This window comes from Triturus cristatus, chromosome 6 (assembly GCF_964204655.1).
Source record: "Triturus cristatus chromosome 6, aTriCri1.1, whole genome shotgun sequence".
Taxonomy (NCBI): Eukaryota; Metazoa; Chordata; class Amphibia; order Caudata; family Salamandridae; genus Triturus; species Triturus cristatus.
In genome coordinates, this window is record NC_140589.1 from 131,580,418 (window position 1) to 131,599,947 (window position 19,530).

The 19,530-nt window shown below is 42.4% G+C and overlaps 1 long non-coding RNA gene across 1 annotated transcript in view; it reads right to left on the reverse strand.

Moving 5' to 3' along the window:
* The window catches only part of LOC146816504 (uncharacterized), a 34,702-nt gene extending 22,567 nt beyond the window's left edge, over positions 1-12,135 (reverse strand). The window contains exon 1 of the long non-coding RNA XR_014962455.1: positions 12,046-12,135. This is a non-coding gene — a long non-coding RNA (uncharacterized LOC146816504). The remainder of the gene's footprint in view (positions 1-12,045) is intronic.
* Positions 12,136-19,530: the final 7,395 nt, after the last annotated feature.

A 19,530-nucleotide genomic window follows, 5' to 3' on the forward strand; every position in this document is an offset into this window, starting at 1 on the left:
GACCGGAACGGGGGAAGGCGGACTCTCTGGGTTCTGCCGGCGAGGAACGAGATGATCCATTCCAAGGCCTTTCCTACAGGAGAAAGATGATATTATCGGAGTCTTCCATCGCTAATATTCCAACCTTTGTCAGGCCTAGTGTCTTGATGCTCAACATCAGGAAGACTATCTTGAAACAAACACCCCTCAATGGGGCTGAAGAAATGCGTCTCCTTGAAGAGGATATTACCTCAGACAAGGTCCTGGTGGTAATTAGTAATCTTCCTGCGTACAAGACTTCTGGACCTGATGGCTATACAGTCACATTTTATAAAGTTTACTCCTTTCTTTTGATTGATGCCTTGGTGAAGGCATTTAACTCCTCTTTGGTCTTCGGAGTGGTTAACTATACCATGTGGAATCCCATATTATCCTCCTCTTAAAGCCAGTCAAACTCATCACTCAATGCTCCTCTTACAGACCCATAGCTTTAATAAACTGCGACGTTAAACTGTTTGCCTCCACCCTCGTGGCCCACCTACATTATGGATGGCCTTCACTTATCATACCCACCTAATCTGGCTTCATCCAAAACTAACAGGCAAACGATAATACACGATTGGTGGTGGCCCTCCTCTCTCACGATGCTGAGAAGGCATTTGACAGGGTCAATCGGAGTAATCTTTCTAGGATTCTGGATAAGACCTGCTTAAGGCCCAAGATGAATGCTTCTATTTCTTCCAATTTCCAGGAGTCCACTGGTAAACTCAAATTAAATGCCTTTTTCTTCCCTCTAATCGTGCTTGCTCTGGGCACATGGCAAGGATGCCCTATGTCACCCCTGATTTTTGCCCTCATGATGGAGCCTTTAGTGCTAAAATCCAATCAACCCCGCAATGTGTGGCATGACAGTCAATGGCAGGGAGCATAAGCTAGCTCTTTTTGCTGACTACATCATGCTTCATTATTGACCATGACCCCTTCATTCCGGCACTAATGGGGGAGCTAGATCCTTCTCCTAGGCATCAGGATTCAAAATGAACTTCTCAAAATGACAGGGTATGGGAGTGGCAGACTCCTTTCATAGCCTCAATAACTCTGTTCAGGACAGCAGTTTCCTGTGGGAATCATCGGCCAGTACTTATTTGGGGATTCAACTCCCACCTCACACATGAAACATACACACTAGAAACATTCCCTCCTCCTCACTTCCCTCTTCAAGGATCTACACCACTGTGGAAAGCTGAAGATCTCTTGAGTGGGCAGGCTTAACAGCCTTCAAAAGAATTTAATCCCCCCTATCTGAAGAGTTGGGTGGAAATGCTCGATTTTGTGTTGGGAAGTAAGGCTCCGAGAGTAGCAAAGGCATCTCTATGCAGATCTGTAGCTGAGGGCGGGTTGGGGTTCCCATATGCCTCATCTACATTTTAGCTGCACAACTTCATCCCTCCCTTGACTGCAATCATGACCCCTACCGTAAGTCCTGGCTCCAGGTGGAGCAGGCCTTCTCCTCCTTACCCCTGTCTGGGCTCTTATGGCTGCTATTATCGGCTCGGACAAAGGCTTTCCCAACTGCTACCTTTGACGTCCGCCATGCTGGCTTATTGGGGGGGAGGTGCGACAGCGTAGGGCATTTCCGACCCATCCTTTTCAGCTTACGCCTTTGACACACAAGCCAGACTTTCCTCCAGGCAGGGGCAACCCTGGACCTTTCAATTTGATAGAAGGCAACGATAATACATGATTGGCCGTGGCTTAACGGCAACAGCAAGCCAATGGCCCTCCTCTTGCTCAACGCTGAGAAAGTGTTTGACAGGGTGAATTGGAGTTATCTTTTTAGGGTTCTGGATAAGATCTGCTTAGAGCCCAAGATGAAAGCTTTTGTTTGTGCCAATTTCCAGGAGTCCACTGGTAAACTCAAAATCAACGCCTCCTTCTCCCCATTAATCGGGCCTACTCGGGGTACACAGCAAGGATCACGTCTCAAAGTTGGGTAAATGAACCATAACTGTCCCCCATCATGCACTTTTTATGACCACATATATGACATCACTGATGACATGTTACATGACATTATTGATCAAAGCTCTGTTGACTTCTCAAATGACACTATTAATGAAATTACCAAAGGCAGAATCTATCTTACGGCTATAGGCATTAGCCATTAGTTCTTATTTCTCTAATGATGTGGAAGAACATTTGCTATTAGCATCATCTTTAATATGAGTAAACTTCGCTTTTGTAATCAGTTGATTTGGAACTACCGTTTTTTTACGGGCACATTGTATGCTGTTGTAAATATAGCATATGTTCAGCTACTGTTTCAATGCAAGGAATTATACTTTGAATTATTTCCCTCTATGCATTCTTTATCTGCTATTTAATGGGGTTATAAACATTTAGAGCAACTTTCCTAAAACCAACCCTCCGAGGATGTTGCTACCAAATGCTCATGTGCCACGTGGAGCAGCTAGGGATGTTCTTGTCTCTTTATGTAATGTGATATATACAGACACACAAGCGGGGGAGCTGGACGCAGAAGGTAACCTGAAATGGGAACAGAAAGCGAGAGAGTGATGTTTCTTACTCAGAGGTGCAGAATTAGACCTGCTGTTTTCACTAAGTAGACAAAATAAATCCCGAGATTTGAAGCCTGCTGCCTCCTCCTGGCAAGGTGCACTCAAGCACGCAGACAAAATTAAGCCCATACTTTTACAGTGCGCACTTCACGCGGTACACTGTGTACTAAAGCATATTTCCTCTCGCTGAAACTGGGCAAGCGTAAAGAGGATGGCTTTCCTAAGGGCAGAGGAGTGCATCTCACAGATTTACAGTGCTGGAAATTTAAGAGATACCATCTGTTGTGGCTTTATGGAAAGGGATGGAAGCTCTGCACGGAAATACAGAAGTCTGTTAAAGAAAAAAGCTTGCAGAAGTTTATAGGCAGCAATCACAATCTCACAAAGTACACGCATATGCAAAAAATAACCCATTATTTGATAAAGTAAAAATAAGCAACATAGTTTCAATTGTTTGCAACAACAAACGTTAAGCGCTAGTTTTCAAGAGTGCATTACATCAAAGAATTCAATGCAGTTTTGTAAAAGAACATATACGTATCATTGACTGTGCAGCTTTGTGAAATATCTTAGTATTTCTGTGATTTTTCAACTTGAAATAAATTGATAAAAATTGCACACCAAGGACATTTTTGGTGTCTATCGTTCATCCGTGCCAGAATATTTTTGCACTTTGCTCAGGGACCGGAAATCGGGGGTGCTGCAATAACATGCGAGCGCATCTGCCTCCGCCATACCCTAAGCAGATGTATCCTGTCATCAATGGGCCTTGAGAGGCATTTAAGGGCCTGCTTGTTTCTCATCAGTGGGCTACAATACGATATGAAACTGAGGTTTAAGACTATAACTTAACTAAGCTAGGCTAGAGAAGAAACATGAACCACGCTGAGATCTAAAATACCCAAGCCAATCCTATAACTGATGCATTGGCCATGATAAAGGAAACCATGATGTTCATGTGACGTCGCAGGGGAAGGCGATGATGCTATTGCTAGATCAACTCTAAAATGAGACGAAAGACCGCAAATCAAACTGAACATGACGTTGCTTTTACAACACTAACAACCATCCCGGCAGTGGCCATTCTCATACCAGATAATAGTCTGCTTGAAATTAAACATTCTGGGGCATATTACACATTCTGGGGCATAAGAACGGCGTTAAAATTATTGCCGGATTAGCAGCAGACAGAACCTGGGCTTCTATTGGAATTCTCAAGGGCATATTATCAACATCATTATAGCCGCTTTAGCGGCAGGAGCGGTGATAATTTTAACGCCGATCTTGATAATATGCCCTGTTGAGTAAATAGTTTTACCACTGCTTTTCACAAGGCGGTAAAGTAGAACTCACTTCTAAATCAGGTTATTAATTTTTCAGGCAAGTGTTTGCAAGTCAACGTCCTCCTCAAAAAGCCATCCGCTGAACTGAACCAACTGTGCAACTACAATCCAAAGTGCCTGCTTCCCTACCCAGCCAATGTGATGGAGAAGGCCATCAACAAGCAACTCCCAACCCCAAGCAGGTTTTAGAATGAGTAGTACACAAAGCAGCAGTGGCTATGACACAATATTCGCACATCCTAAGCCATACGATTGGGGAAATAGTTACATAAAACCATAACACATGAACGAGGTTGGTGCTCTCAGAATACAAACACCCCACCACCTAGGTTGAGATAGCCAGAACTGGAAAGGCCCCCAGACCGGCAAACTAATGAGGACAAAAGTACTGAAGCACACATAGCAGTCCAATGGTTGTGATGTGTGACCAGTAATAAAGTAATACAAAGTTCAAAGTTGTGTTGGTTGTATTTATTCTTCCCAGCGTTATTCACATTTCTTTCATCAGAGAAGTAATAACCAATGCAAACAGGCAGCCGACACGTGTTTCATCACAGAGACTTTTTCAAGGGTGAATTGAATGAAAAGTGCCAATGTTCTCAATGGCATCGCGGCAAGGTATTCCCTCACCGTAGTACGTCTTTTCTTCCAAACAGTTTATACACCAAGGGGCAGATTTACAATAACTGGCGCATATCAGCAGGGATGCGCCAGTTATTTTGCGTCACGGCAGACACCTCTTGCGCCACCATGGATGTGCCGCATTTAGAATGCGGTGCACCATGGGGCAAAAATAGACAGATGCGTGACGCATCTGCTGCCGTAAAATTGACGCATTGCTGGAGTAGCGTCGCAAGTGCGATGCAGCTCCAACAAGGCTCGTTGTGCCCCTCTGCCTAACATGCTGCGTCAATCCTTACGCCTGCTTCAAGCAGGCGCAGGGTTTTGACGCAGCATGACCGTTAAAGTGACTGAGTGACTCAGCCACTTTTAGGAGGCATTCCTGCGCCAGAACGCCCTCCCCCGCGCTGGAACGCCCACATGTGGCGCAGGGCTTTAAAACGTGATGCATCTCCCTAGATGCGTCACGTTGTAAATACCCCGCAGCATGGTGCTGGCTTTGCGCCGCCGCTGCGTCACAAAAGTGACGCAACGGCGGCGCAAATGTGGCGTACAGGGTTTGTAAATCTGCCCCCAAGTGTTGCTGGCAGTCATCAAGAGCTGTATGGTAACCTATAAAATATCTAGCCAGGACGTAACGTAGACAGAAGCATATGAAGAAATACGTATAAAGGACCGTCTTGTGGCTGTGCGAGTAACAATCTTATGAGAAACCAGCGCGGCACACAAAACCAATAGAAGGAGGAGAAATGTGTGGGCAAAGGCCTTGATAAGCATGGAAGCGTGCAAGTGCACCCTTGTGTGTAGTCCTGAGTCAGCACTGACTCGGGACACTACACACGCAGGTAGGCTAGTATGTGGGCTTTTTTATAAGAATGGGGAGAAAAGTGTTTTTTCCTAATCAGGGCAACAGCAATGTTTTACTGTGCTAACATCGTCCTCTCCCCAGCTTTCATGAACAGGCATAGTTGTTAAAACAATAATTTATCTCACTATAATTTTTGCCGTTTTCAGGTGTTAGTCAATATTTCAAATGTTTGCATTTTTCACACACTTGCAGATTGTGAGTAATGCTAAGATGAGTTAAAGCAATGAGGGAACCCACAAAGCTATACATTACTCAAAAGTAGAAAATATTCTGAATAGATCATAATTTTTACAGAGAAAATAAATGTTGAGATGAAAAACTAACAAAGGTAAGCAGAGAGAAATAGATGATAATGCTTTTATCTATAATTATTTTACTCTGATGGCCAAGCAACAAAAGTAGTATTTCATACCATACTTCAGACTCTGCCAGTCACAGGGATATATGATGTTTGTTGGTTGTCTAAAACATGTGACATTCATAGCCTCAATAGTACTGCAGTTCATAAAGATTTTTCATTGTGCAGCCACTATTCATCAATTTTAGCATTATAGTCTATCTGACCTTTTTCTAGTGAGAGCCCTGGTCAGTTGAAATGACAATTGTCTTTAATTGTTTTGCAATATTGCTTGCTATTTTGCATTAAATGTTAGTTGGACTTAAGGTTTCCCAACATTATCTTAATATAATAGGGGTAAGAATGAAAGCTATGCACTTTCAAATGTGCCCAAGAATCTTGGTTTAGGAACAGAGTCTGTATTTACTGTTATCTCCAATATCATGCAACATGGGAACTTAGAGATTCTTTTTTTTCAGACATTCTGATGATGTATGCAGTTGCAGAATTTGAGACCATGGTTGGCTGGTGCTCAAAGAAACCTATCAACTCCAGACATTTCTGAAATCTAGACACACAGGGGCCTAGAGTGGTATGTTTTCATGCGGATTACTATACATTTTCTTACTAAGAATTCCCTACAAACATCAACCTTCAGGTCAAAACCAGAGCGGATTTTCCACATATTTATGAGAGGGAAAGTTCAAGGATCTGTAAGAGCAACAAAAGTCCTACCATCAAGTGTTTTCACACTTCTTCCAATAAAGACAATACCCAACTAGTGTGGGCCTGTGAACTCTAATGGTCCCAAATTGCAAAGTGGAAAGATCAATAATTTCCATTGAATGTCAATCATTCTGTCCAAGTGGGAAGCTGCTTAATTTTGGCCCAAGGTCAGCTGGCAACAAAGGGAAACCTACCAATCCCAGAAATTTCTGAAAACCAGATGGCCATTATTCTGACAAAATATTCAGTAAAAAATATGATGGGTCAAAAATATTGTGATGTCAAAAATTTTGTGGTAAAGATTATGGATGACAAGAATGTATTTTTCTTAAGTATTTAATTTTGTTTTTCTAAATACAGTAGTATATAATATAATTTTGTTGAAAATAATTATTTTAATATGATAAATACGAGCTATTTTAGTATTATAAGTTATTGGTATTATGATAATATGTGTGCTTAATTCCTTTTAATGTAGTGTGTAAGTTTTTATATGAATTATTTATTTATTTATTTATTCCTTTTATTATCCACCGTATCGAACAAAAAGAAAAAAGGACATCACTAAGTACATACACTTTGGACAACAAAACAAATATAGCAATTAAATATACATAAGTATACCAACATCACATTCACATATTCATGTGATCAGAAATGTTCCTAGGGCCTTAAACTAAATTAAAACTAAACTCTAAATTACATATGCCATAAAACTGGGCATGCCTCATTTCAAAAGATGGTGCTTCAGGCTGCAGCCATGAAGAAGCTACGCATAGCCGGGCTATGACTGAGCAAGTACTGATACTTAAACATAGGGCTCCCTTGCTCCAAATCTTCACCAATCCCAAGTAGCATCATAGAGGCCGAAATTTTAATAGCCACACTGGTAATCTCTGTCAAGAACTTCTCAATATGATCTATATATGGAGCCATTTTAGTACAAAAATAAAATATATGGAGACTATCAGCTGTATCAGCACAACGCTGAAAACATTTACAATCGTTCCTACCCACCCCCCCATTTCAACATCTTCGCTGGGGTGTGGTAAAGATTAAACATGGTTTTATAGTGTTGAGCCTTAAGATTTGCAGATAAGAAAACTTCAACCGCAATGGCTATCGCCTTCTCCAAAGAGACCGTCTGTATTCACAAGCAATTGGCCCACTTAAGGTTATATTTCTCCAGATCATCAGTCCTAGAAGTTACAAGAATTTCATATAGAACCCCTATTTTTTCCTGCTGCCTGATAGCCTCTATAAATTTGTGCGGTGTCAATACAGTGGTCTTTTTGCCAAGGAAATCCCAAATCTGTAAAAATTAAAAAAACTGATTCTTTGGTAAATGGTATTTAGTCGCTAAGTGCGAAAAGGAAGAAAAGGCCCCCCTGCCTCATAAAAGTCACCAATTTGTAAGATGCCTTTAGTTCTCCAGATGGCTACCACATAATCTGAAAAAATTGTCGGAAGTATCCTGGCGGCATTAGGAGGTGTGTAAAAAGTTAACACCCAACCCGAAAATTTTTACGAATAGGTTTCCATACCTTAACAGCGGCCCCTAATATTTTAAAGCACGTTCTTTTGTAGTAGCTACCATCTAACATTTTGAACAAACGGTTTGTAACCTCTGCTCCCAGCACCATCTGATATATTGAGCAGGCCTCTGCAACATTGCTCAGCTCTTCTCCTGTTAATAAAATCCGCATATTAGATATAAAACAGGCATAGTAGTAAAATGTAAAATCGAGGACCGACCACCCACCCTTCTCTCTTGGGAGGGTCATAAATCGTGAAGCTCTCCGTGGTTTTCTTGGAGCCCAGAGAAATTTAGAACACACCGCCTGTAAGTGTTATAATTGACCGCAAGATACTTCCAGAGGGACTAATCTAAAAAAAAAAACACCCTGGGGAGTATATTAATTTTGAGGATGTTAGCTCTACCAACCAACAAAAGATGTAGATACACCCATCTCTCTAAAGATTGTTTTACACTACCAATAATAGCTCCCGAGTTGACCTCGACCAAGTCTTTCAAACATGCACGAATCATAATCCCTAGATACGTAGCTTCCCTTACCACTCTGGAGTCGTTAGCCATAATGTTGTTTCTACACAGAATCTGAGTTTTCGAAATATTCAACTTATAGCCAGAGATACCTCCAAACTCATATGCCAGATGTTCCACCTCAGGTATAGCCGTGACAGGGTCTGATGTAACGATGGCTATGTCGTTTAGCCTGGATAAACCCCTGACCAAACCCCATCCGATACAATGTTGCCCAAAGAAAGTCCCAGGCGACACGATCGAATGCCTTTTCGGCATTGTGTAGAATCAACCCCAAATCTGATTCCACTTGAGCAATATCAAATAGAGTCACAACTCTGCTAATATGACACACAGTCCCTCTGCCGGGAATAAAACCATGTTGTTGTAGAGAGACCAGGGAAGAGATGACCTTAGCCAATCAATTGACCAGAATCTTAGCGTACATTTTTCCGTCACAGTTGACAAGCGAGATTGGACGGTAAGAACCTGGCAGGTCTGCTGACTTTCCTTTCTTCCTGAATACGACAATGCTGGTTTCATCCCAAGATTGTGGTGCCCCTCCCTTCTGTGCTCCTTGAAAGGTAGCCAACATGTCAGTTTTAATATCCTGAAACAAAGCCCTATAGACCTCAGCGGGAAGTGTGTCTGGCCCTGTCGCTTTACCGATCGCGATGGTGTTAATAGCCGTCTCTATCTCCTCCATTGTTATAGGGCTGTCCAACATCTCTACCTGCTCCAAAACATGTTGTAACCAAAAATTATTCGACTGATCCCCCGGCTTCTGTGCTGTATATAAATCTGTGTAAAACTTATGAAAAATACTAAGGATCTCTTGGGGATCGTGAACTGTAATTCCTGATGCGTTTTTTAGACTGGCTATTCTATGTGACGCCTCCTTCGAGCGTATCCTTTGAGCTAGACAACGACCAACCGCCTCCCCATACTCATGACATTCCTTTTCATAAACGACATATTTTAGGGCGTTTTTCTTATCCCAAAAAAGATTGATATTAGCCCGACACCTAGCTGCATTGGTTTGTAAATCAGAAATTTTATTGTTGAGCGATATCCCCTGAGCAAGCCTTTCTTCCGCTATTTTCAGTTTAGTATACAATTCCTGTATTTCTAATTTTGCTGTCTTTTGCTGATACAATCCATAGCTCAGGACCTCCCCTCTAAAGCAGGCTTTAAAAGTATACCAAAGAACCCCTACCAAAGTGGAATGCCGATTATTTTGAAATAAATCCTTAATCCAGATCTTCATATAGTCCTTAAAAGCATTGTTGAGCAAGAGCGTCCTATCAAAAGAAAACTCTTAGGGTTCTAACTAAACCCAATGAGGGAATCTCCAAGACGACTGGTGCATGATCAGAGGTTACTCTCGGAAATACACGTATCTCTGCTCCAGTAAATAATGCAGGAGATATAAAAAAATAGTCAAGGCGTACTAGCTTCTGATGGGGATGGGAATAAAACGTGAAGCCAGCCACATACCCCATAAGAAAGTCCCAAGCATCCACCAGACCATGATCCATCAATAAGTGATACAATGCCTTGAACACCCTGGATTTCCTGCCTTTATACCCTTGCACACCAGGCTGCAGTTCCTTATTGGTCAAACTAATGTTAAAATCCCCACATAATACCAGAGGAGTAGGCCAGAGTGCAAGTTCTAAATTCAGTTGCTCCAAGACCATGGCCTCGTCAAAATTGGAATCGGAGACAGTACACAATGTAAACTTTGCACCCCTACACTTACATTTAGAGAACAAATTCGAAGTCCGGTATTAACCATTAGAGAAAAAGGGGAATGAGCCCTTACTCATACACCTAAAGAAAAGCATTAAATCAATGAAAATCATAAGTTTAGCGATACTGCAGATTATTTTTCCAATGTTACCCCTTCCAATGCCCCTGACCCTCGCCGACCACCCTTGCCTAGCACCAACCCCCCGAACCCACCCTACACCACTTACCCCCACCCTTCAAAGAGGCTTCCGGACCCATGATCCTTGTGATGACAAGCTCCCGTCCCCCCGGTGCTCACCTCGCAGGAAAAAACCCTTATCCCATTTGACGAAACCATCAATAGAACAATAAACTGGGTCTCTATACATTACATCTGTACTCAAATTCAATTTATACTATAAGCAAAAGTCCCACATGTATTAGGAAACGAGAAAAATAGTCCATCTAAAGTCCAAAAGCAAAATAGGTTGGCCATGTCCCAAACAGTAAATACATCTAAAAAGAAAACCCTGAAGCAGAGAAACCCACTTTCAAAAAGACTGTAAATACTCTTTTGCCGTGAAGAAATGAGTGTGATCCTTATGAACAACTTTGAGCTTGGCTGGATTTAACAAAAACACTTGAGCCTCTTTGGCCTGGAATGTAGGGATAAGCTGACGTAGCTGCCAACGCTTTTCAACCGTATAGTGAGAGTAATCAGGTCTCACAAAGAACTCAAAATCTTTTCCAGCCCTCTTTTTATCCGGTTGAGCCAACTGATATAAATGTTCTCTAGCCAAAAAGCTATTAAAAGATATCAAAAATGCTCTAGGTCTGTCTAGGGTTTGACCAGCTATGGGACGAAGGACAAACGGAAAGTGATGCGCTCTTTCAATTTCTCTCTGCCAATCCCATTTAGTCAACTCAGGGAAGGCCTCTTTAAACAAGTCAATCCTGTCCTTCCCGGCCTTCAGGAATCTGCAAAACTCTAAGATTATTCCTGCGGGAGCGATTTCCGAAGTCCGCAATTTTCCATTGTGTGTCATCTTTCATGGATCCCAGAGACTCAGTCAGTGCTTTCTGTGCTACCAGTTCATCTTCAAGACAAGAAATGCGTGCTTCCGCTTCATTAAACCTAGATGTAAACTCACTACAAGTTTTGGCTATGCGTCGCACTGAGTTCTTTAGCTTCCGGCAAGAATTCTGTACTCTCTGGCTCTCCACCCCGGGTCTCCTCTCTATGAGACGTAATAGATTGGTAAATCAGGGCTAGCGATATATCTTCAGATGGTGTAGGTGTACTTTCTTTATCACAACCATCACTGTACGCCTTCTCAGTGCCAATAACCCCTGGGCGCGAATAGTCCCATTGTAGAGTCATACCATCGTTAGCGTTGCCCCCACTGCTGATAAAGAGAACAAATAATCCCCAGACTCTATCTCCTTCAATTGGGATTTGGAGCTTAACATATCTTCCTTCCCTCCTAAATCCCGCTGCCCTTGGATAACAGCCATTGGCGACTTTAAAATAGAGCTTGACCCCAGGGGGTCAATGTCAGAGTGTTCTCAGAAATGGAGGGACAGCGTGGAGTGACCTGTATGACCTGTGTATCCTGTGTACCACCTGGCCCCAAAACACCCTCAGTGATAAGTGCAGATAGCGATAGCGATAAGAGTCCATCATTAGCATCAATAGCACTGGCATCTCCATTTCCATTGAGGATCGTGTCTTTATCGACCCCCAGTTGTTTTTCTGACATGCCTTTCCCTTTATCTTTACCCGCAATAAACAGAGCGGGGATAGTTTGCTTACCCACATTTTCCACTGCCTTTTGCCGCTTAGTGGCTAAATCGGCTTTGGCGTTTTTACAGCGGGTGGGGGTGCTGACCAGAGGCTTGAGCCCCCCGGCTCCAGTTCCATCCCCCGTTGAATCCGTCTGAGCGCGAGCCCTCCCTCTCGCAGTCTTGGGAGGCATCGTCACCGCTAAGAGATCCTCCCCTCTCCGGCCTCTGTAGGGTCTTAACGTCAAACAAGGAACCCAGCACCGGCTCAGTGAAACCCTCCAGTAGCAGTGTCGGTTTGCTTATATCACCGCAGACCAGTATTCAGACAGAAACACCATCAGGATACAGCCGCCAGGTTACAGCCCCGGTGGTGTGTAGCTTTACTATCGCCAATGCCGCATTTCAGTTATTTGCGAGTGCGAGTGTGAGCTCCCAGGAGCAGCCAGCTCACACGTCCGAGCTTGCGGATGCCATCTTGCCTCATGCATTATATAATGGGTCAAAATATTGTGAAGTCAAAAATTTTGTGGGAAAGATTATGGATGATAAGCAGTGCTTTAAATGGGCCGGTACTCACCGGTACTGAGTACCGGCACTTTTTATTTTTAACCTCCTGAGTACCGGCACTTTTTCATTGCCAAGGACCGTACCGGTACTCAGGCTCAGTTGTACTTGTGCTGCTAAGGATGAGGCTGTCTGAACGACACTTTCAGTCAAAGCACCACTGTAGCCCTGTGCCGAGCCGCTGCTGAATCATTCAGCAGCAGCTCATTTACATTTTGTTAGTGTCGCAGGGGAGCAAGCTCAGTATCACGCTGTGAGTGACAGGGTCCGATCAGACCCTGCACTGCAAATCATAGGTGTGAAATTGTGCAGGCACTGAAAGGCCAGGCAACTGGCTGGGAGTCTGAAAGAATAAAGCCGTGGGAGGTAGGAATTACAAACAGCGTTTTTAATTCTGTTGCGAGCCTTTTATGCCAGTGAATGTCTGCTTATGTGTGTGAGAGCGGAAGCGACAGAGAGAGCATCGGGATAGTATGTGAAGGTATTTAAAGAAAATGTGAGGAATGATTTGTGTGTGTGTATCTACTTGGTCTTGTGCCTGTGTGTGAGCGCGTGCTCATGGGCAAGAGAATGTATCAATGCTGTACCTAATAAAGCAAATAAGAACTGAAGCTGCAAATATTTAAAAAAACGCAGAAACTAAAGTATAGCACATTATTTGGCCTTCATTAAATTTTTTTGTAAGGAGTTAACCACTTTATGTTCATGCATTTATCATGTGTTTTGGTGTGTGCTCAACCTGCTGTAACTAACATGTCCCTTAAAATGCAATGGGCGGCTTACACATTTGAAAGGGGCATAGTAGGAGACAGGTTATTAATTGTCTACGTATGCCACGCTTACATGTGCAGAGGTAATTTGCACATGCAGGAAATTTAAGACTATTGGTAAGTGTTATTCAAGGGCAAAATGATTGCTTGACAGATGGCGGTAGTGTCTTGATATAATCATACCCCACCCTTAGCTCCGCCCCTTGCCCCGCCCCCTCGCTCAATTTGATGAGTACCTGCACTAATTTGTTCCCATTTAAAGCACTGATGATAAGAATGTCTTTTTCTTAAGTATTTCATTTTATTTTTCTAAATACAGTAATATATAATATAATTTTGTTGAAAACAGTTGTTTACAATATCATTTTAATATGATAAATACGGGCTATTTTAATATTATAAGTTATTGGTATTATGATAATATTTGTGCTTAATTCGTTTTAATGTAGTCTGTAAGTTTTTATATGAATTATTTTCTTGTATATAATTAATATTTATTAAATTGGTAGCGGGTGTTGGACTTTTAAGGCTTTGAAAGGTAAATATTTAAACATGTAAATTATTGTTTTTGTTATAAATAACTTTTTATGCATTCTAATTTTTAATTGATTACAAATTCTACAAACGAATTAATTGACTAAATATTTTAATGTGTTTATTTTTAATTGTTAATTGGTTGATCAGTTTCTTTGATTGTTAGAATAATACATTTACTTGTAATCATTTTTATTTTTATTTATTTTAGAAGTTTTATATAGTGCTGGCTAGACCCGTGGGTATCAGAGCGTGTTACAACATGAATGAATAGAGTAGTGGAAAACATGGTATAAGGATACAAGATGAGATATGCATAACAAAATAAACATTTTGAGACAATACATTAGAGGGGTGAGTCAAGAGGTGGCTTAGGTAGGTGATACTGTCGGACAAACCACCAATCCTTGAAGGTCAAGGTAGTAAGGATAGTCAACTCGGTTGTCAGAGTCTGGTTCAGTTGGCGATGTCAGTAAAGTATTTGCTGAGGAGATGGAGTTTCAGGTCTCTTTTGAAGCAGGAAAAGGAGGGGTTGCATCTGAGTTTAATAGGGAGAGCATTCCACAGCCTGGGTACATTACCTGAAAAGGATCCGGACTGGGTGGATTTCTTTTTCAATTTCGGAGGGATGAGAAGAAGTGAGTTAGAGCTTCTCAGAGTTCTGGCTCGTCCTGCTTTCATGAGTCTGCTATTTAGGTAGTTGTGGAGATGAGTGTGAAGGGTTTTGCGCATGATACATGCCGACTTGTAGATACATCTACCTTCAATTAAAAGCCAGCTGAGTGATTTAAGAGTTGGTGTGATGTGTTCAAACCATTTCATGCCTGTGACGAGTCAGGCTGCCATGTTGAGGACTGACCGTAGTGGGGCTAAATGGGACTTCGGTGTCCCTGTTAGGGTAGCGTTCCCATAGTCCAGTCTAGAGAGGACTAGGAATTGAACTATTGCCTTGGAATCATCTTGGGGGATGAAAGGCTTAATTTTCTCTAGGTGTTTTAGGGAGTACAGTGCACCTTTAGCAGATTGTTTGACGTGATCTTTCATTGACAAGTTCTGGTTCAGGGTAATGCCTAGTGATTTTACGGAATCAGAGAGGATGAGGGAACATCCAGGTTCTTGAGCCAATCTTGTATTGGTAGGTGGCTATTTTTCGGTGCGAATAATATTAATTCAGTTTTGTCAGGGTTCAGTTTTAGGTGGTTTGAGCGAAACCATGATTGTATCTTGCTTAGAGTGTCATTGAGGTGTCGAATGTCACTTGGAGATTTTATTTTGTAGTAGAGTTGTGTGTCATCTGCATATAGGTGATATTTAACTCCAGTTTGCTTTAGTGTGCTTGTGATTGGTTCCATGAAGAGATTGAAGAGAGTCGGGGTGAGCATTGAGCCTTGGGGGACACCAAGAGTGACTCGTGAAGGCTTAGAGAGGCATGAGTTAATTTTAATTTGCTGTGATCTGTGTTGAAGGTAGGAAGTGAACCATTTCAGTACTGTACCATTAGTGCCAGAGCATCTTTTTAGAGTCTCAAGTAATGCTGTATGGTTTATTGTGTCGAATTCCGCCGATAGGTCAATAAGGATGAGAAGATAAGCTTCACCTTCATCTAAGGCTCTGTGGATATCATCGGAGATGTTGAGCAAGGCTGTTTCAGTGCTACAACCCTTTCTAAACCCCAATTGAAAGGAATCAAGGAGGTTGAAATCGTCAATATGTTTGTTGAGTTGTTGGTTGATGCATTTCTCTAGGGTTTTAGCTTGGAACGGTAGATTAGAGATAGGTCTGAGGTTGTTTAGATCGTTAGGGTCAGCCCTTTTTTTTTTAGAATAGGTGTAACTTGTCCAGTTTGGAGGAGTCAGGTACATAGCCGGAGGTGAGAGAGGAGTTAATGATTTTTGTCCAGAAGGGGGCGATGATGTGGTTGAGATTTTGTACTATTGTAGAAGGGAGGGGGTCAGTGGTGTGGGAAGTGGGCTTCAGGCTTGCAATTATGTTGAAGACTTCTATTTCGGACATGGTTTTGAATTTCGAACAGTTGGCATCATTTTTCGTATGGGTGGGTGTCGGGTTATCCATGGCATGAATTGGTTCAGCTTGGTCAGAGTCGAGCATGGAGGGGCAGGATTGGGGGGGAAGTAGGTTCAGGCTTTTGAGGAAGGTTTGTTCAATTTTTGTGATCTTTTCTGTGAAGAAACAGGTGATTTCTTCACAGCGTTCATTGGTGGCTATTAAGTCCTGAAAAGGTGTGCTGTTAGTTTGTCTTTTAACAACGTTGAACAGTTCCCTGGGTCTATTCTTAGTTTGGTCAAGCTGACTGTGAAAAAAGGATGCTTTTTACCCTGAAGATGTGCTTTTTATATGACCCCCGAGCGGCTCTAAGTAGATCGAGGTGTATAGTCAAGGGGTTTTGTCTCCAAGACCTTTCTGCCTGCCTGGGTTGTCGTCTTTCATTATTGAGATCCTTGTTGAACCAAGAGTTAGATTTGATGGATCTCGGTTGTTTTAGTTTGAGTGGAGCAACTTGATCTAACACTTTAGCCATTGTTGTGTTATAATGTGCAGTGAGGTCTGCGGCTGTGTGGGTTGGGGTGTTGGTAACACAGATGATGATAATGATCACTTTGGTGAATGATGGGTATCCAATTACTAGGAAGGATCATTCTATCTGTTATCCCTTCACATCTCTCAGCACTTTTTTGTTGACACTTATTTTGTGACATCTGTTGCTCACTTGTGGTACACCTTGCTAGCATAATAGGCCCCGGATTATATGTGTTTTTTGTGATTTTCCAGTCCCAGCCATTTGCAGCTTGCACCTTGTATCCTGGGTCACATGACAAGATGTAGCTGACAGTTGGTCTTTGTGAATTGCTCCGAGATAGTGAGACAATGGGAGAATAGACGTTGGCAGGATGAGCCATCTCTGACTTGATGAGGGGGCTGAGCTGTCACCTACCACACCTGCACATCACAAGGCCTCTGCCTGAGCACACTCAAAAAGGGTTTGAAACTCGTCTTTTGTGTCCCCAGACAAGCTGAAGTCAGGGAAGGGAAGCAAGAAATTCCAAGCGTCTCTGGGGTTGGGACCCTACAGAACCTACTCCTACTTAAGAGTGGGCACCAGATATTAGTAAGGGACTCTCAGACCCAACTCTTTAGTACACATCTGGACGTGTGGAAGACTCTGTGCTATTCTTCAAGAAGGACTGCTATTCTGCTGAGTAAAAATGACCGGACCTGCATCTTAAATACAGGGCTCTCTTAGGAATTCTATGCTGTCTAAACACTCGGCCAACTTCGACACATGGTGTTCATTGCATGATATTTCTCCTACTTCTTGTACAGTTTCTTCTCTCCTTCATTTTTTCTGGATGGCTTTGAGAAAGGTTATGCACTTTCTTCCTTAAAGAGCCAGTGGGCAGGTATAAGGGCATTTAGGGATTCAATTTATTTTGCATCAAATGCTGGCCTGATTGTTCCCAGGTTATATCTCAGTTTTTCTTTATCATCTCCCACTGTCAGACCATGTACTTTTCTAACCACAGTCCCCTCCTTATTTGTGATTTATGGACGATACTGTGGTGTGAAGAGTGGAAGATGGTTTTCTTCCAAAAATGTATTCTGAGTTTCACATTCTCAGGAACTGGTGTTGCCTTCTCTCTGTCCTTCTCCCTCTTCTTCTGAGGAACAGATGTTACATACTCTGGTTGTTAAGCGTGCATTGTCTGTGTATATTGATCTGCTTTTTTTTCCAAAATCTGACTGTGAATTTTGGTTTTGCAGGGCATGGGAAAACAGTGTCTAAGATGACACTGGGTCATTGGATAAGGGACACCATCTCTTTGGCATATCAGGGCTCTGACTTGCCTTGTCCTTCCAATGTTCAAGCGAGGTCCACTAGAGGTGTGTCAGCCCTGCAGGCCGTTTTTAATGGAGTGCCCTTGCACGAAATCTGTCAGGCTGGGACTTGGGCTTCTGAACACACATTTATTAGACATTGTCATTTGAATTGTGCACTGTTGCTCCTGTGTGAAGTTTCTGTTCAGCTATAGCATTAAATTCACTGAGGTATGCTTATAATCGGTGCTGTGATTTATTTCCGAGTTCGGTATCGCAAAGGCCTTCTTGGTGTGATGCTTTGGTATACCTCATTTTTGTTATGACTTGGTCAAGGACACGAAACATAGCAGTAATACCCTGATTACTTACCGGTAATCCTCATTACTCTTAGTCCTAATTGTCCTCGACCCAATCATAATTCCCACCCACCCTGCCGATGTCAGGCCTTTGTTGCTTGGTATTTCTGGATGTGCTAAGGATGTGCTCGACTATTATAGCCCTTTAGCAGGAGGAAAGTTGGCGTCAGTAAGCGTTTCATGTTTGTGATTGGATACGTCCTCTTAAGCACACAAAAGAGAGAAATGTTTTTTCTTAAGCTGTTGGTCAAATACGAATTTACCACAAAAAACACAAAAGACCAGAGGCATTTGGCAAAACAGAAACAGTTGGTTAAATTAAACACTTCACTGGGAAGCACAGTTACAGAACCAGGTCCGATGACTGTCTCAAAGTACAATCAATCTGAACGAGTCATTAAAGATTTTTTAGGAGCCATAAAGTACTTCTGACGATCCTTTTTTGGTAAAAGAATACGGGCCTTGTCTGTGGAGTCATAAATAAGGCCCCAATAACAAATGTAGGTGGGCCTCGACTTTGCTTGGACACAATGGGGGCCATTGTGTGATATGTCCAGATGTCCATCATGAGGAGAGCGTGATCAATGCAGGTACTGTGTGTGCTGTGTCCTGATTGGCTATGTATTCCTAACTCCGTGTGGCATCTGACTTTATGATGTTTTGGGAATGCAGGCACCCCACTGGCCATGGGTGCTCTATTGGGGCCAATCTCCCTAGACTATTGTGGTGTCACTGTGCTTATCTGGGGTATTGACCTTAGTTTCCTGTTTACGTGTTTGTCTGAGGGCTGCGTGCCACCCCGCCAGTGATCTGTCAATCAGTACCGTCAAGCCTAGGTTGCAGAGCCTGCCTGACTACGTATTTCTGAGTCAGGGTTGATGGAGAGTTCATGACGGGCGAATTTGATAATAGTGATGTGGTTTTCGCTTGTATATGCGAGTGTATCATTATAAACATTTGCATTGATTTTATCAATATTAACATTCCCCCTCTAGTTGTATTTTTAACTATATTATCTTAAACTCGGTCCCACTTCCATTAGTGGAAATAGGCTACATTTAAAAAAAATGCTTTAAAAAAAAGCAATCACAGGTCTGCTCATTCCAGCATACCACCATCCCTGTTACTATTCATAAAGGGTCACAACGTGCGACCTATCGTATTAATATTCATAAGGTAAGTGGAATTGCGACTCACTATGAAGCAGTAATTTACAAACCGACCTATTGGTGCAAAGGTCAGTTAGCAAATTGTGTCACTGGTCTCAAACTGCCGTCAGTATTTTACGACCAATTGTATTTACATCTGGCTATTAGTATGTCTTGTGGAAGCACAAACATGATGATTGGCGACACAAAAACTCAACTAATCTAAACTCCATGTACCTGGGTCACAAAGGGCATCTGCACTCATTGTGGAGGCCCCACAGTTGTGGGGGAGCCTCCGCACTGGGGGT